Source organism: Gavialis gangeticus, unplaced genomic scaffold (genome assembly GCF_001723915.1).
Source record: "Gavialis gangeticus isolate Ggan-Ray unplaced genomic scaffold, GavGan_comp1, whole genome shotgun sequence".
In the NCBI taxonomy this organism is placed as follows: domain Eukaryota; kingdom Metazoa; phylum Chordata; order Crocodylia; family Gavialidae; genus Gavialis; species Gavialis gangeticus.
The window spans coordinates 7,465,759-7,466,880 of record NW_017728964.1 but is presented as its reverse complement, the minus strand read 5'-3'; the positions used below and the strand labels follow the sequence as shown (position 1 = coordinate 7,466,880).

Genomic DNA, 1,122 nt, shown 5'->3' with positions numbered 1-1,122 from the left:
CTGTGTGTGACTCTACCAAAGGCCCTGGCACACCCATGGAACCATTCTGCAACCTGCTGGTGCAGATATAGTCAGTCCCCCAGGTTTCCTTTTCTGGGCTTTTGCAAGGAAGCAAGCAACTTTCTGCCTTTACCTGTAAGATAGAGATAATAATGCTTCTTCATAGGGCTGTCAAGAAGTTGAGTTTGCTGATGTCTTTAAAGTATGCCCAGGTTTTGGCATGAGAGGTGTCAAACACTAGAAGTGTAAATTCTTGTTAGGGTGCACTGGTGGGAAACTAACTGGTTCTTCTTTCCTGGGCAGTGTGCAATCAAATCCTGGTTATTTTTACAAGCATTTGCCAATGTGACCCTGGGCTAGACATTGCCATTTCCAATCTGCATTCACAGACCTCTGTAGCCAAGTGACTATCTCTGCTTTTTGTTTTTGGGGTTGGGGGAACCTTGAAGTGAAAGCCAAGAGCCTTTTTCCTTGGCTATATTTGGCATATGCTTTCCTTGCTGGAGGTGCCACCTTTCACCAGTCTCGCAGACTTTGTCATGGAGCTTACCACACTGGGAAAGGCAATACAGTTCATTAAACCACAGCATTACAGCTGTACCAGAGCATCCTTTGGATCAAATCCATCCTCTCAGATCTGCTTACATGCACCAGTCCTATTGAATGCAACAGGAGTCCTGGGGACGGAGCTCAGCGCTTTGAAAGTCAAAGCCATGATATTTTTCTCAATCAAAAACATGTCGGACCTAGAGAGGAAAGTTTTCACCTGCCTCTTTTTTATTATTATTCTTGCCTTTGTTACATTGCTCACTGCCTTCTGTCTGATGTCTGGCAGCAGTTGATTCTAGCAGCAGGCAAGTTCAAAAGTCTTTGTCTCTGTGTGAGTGCTGACAAATTCCAGCGAGCTGCCACACAAATACAAACATCAAAGGGCTGGCATGTGTGTTTTCTGAAGCAGCTTTCTAGGTTTTACTGGGCTATAAAATACAGCAATGAGGATATAAAAACAAAGCTGTGATGGACTTAGCAGAGAGCCAGAGCAAGCGAGGAGAGAAACGATGAAAATGAGAAAAAGGGGATATGTGCAAGGGATGATGTATCGGCTCGGTGTCAGGAGGAACA

General features: G+C 44.7%; 1 long non-coding RNA gene across 1 annotated transcript in view; it reads left to right on the top strand.

Moving 5' to 3' along the window:
- The first annotated feature begins 866 nt into the window (after positions 1-866).
- LOC109286945 overlaps positions 867-1,122 on the top strand; it is a 22,828-nt gene continuing 22,572 nt past the window's right edge. The window contains exon 1 of the long non-coding RNA XR_002094722.1: positions 867-880. This is a non-coding gene — a long non-coding RNA (uncharacterized LOC109286945). The remainder of the gene's footprint in view (positions 881-1,122) is intronic.